We start from the raw sequence: 388 nt of genomic DNA, 5'->3' as shown, positions 1-388 counted from the left end.
GCCCCGGTTCCCTTCTGGTCTTGCTGCTGGGGCTCAGTGGGGCAGCCGCGGTGGGGGGCAGGTCCCAGGACTGTGAGCTCAGGGACAATGGAGGGATGGAGACACGAGGGGAACCCTGCAAGGGCCCAGGTCCCCCCAAAATACGAGTGTGCTTGCACACATGGTGGGGATGTCTCTGGGCAGCCTTGAGCCCCGGTGGCCCGGCTGAGCGTGGCTGGCCCAGACATGGGGTGCAGGTGGGAAGACATCAAAGGTCCCCACCAAATTCTTCATCCCCAACACATACAGTTTGTTCCATATATTCACGTTTACGTCCTGCCCTGCTTTGCAGAGGCGCTGGACACCCCTAATCCCAAGGGGAAGAGCTCAAGCTACAGTAACCACCCCC

This window comes from Haliaeetus albicilla, chromosome 26, assembly GCF_947461875.1.
Source record: "Haliaeetus albicilla chromosome 26, bHalAlb1.1, whole genome shotgun sequence".
In the NCBI taxonomy this organism is placed as follows: domain Eukaryota; kingdom Metazoa; phylum Chordata; class Aves; order Accipitriformes; family Accipitridae; genus Haliaeetus; species Haliaeetus albicilla.
Note: the sequence above shows the minus strand (reverse complement) of the source record.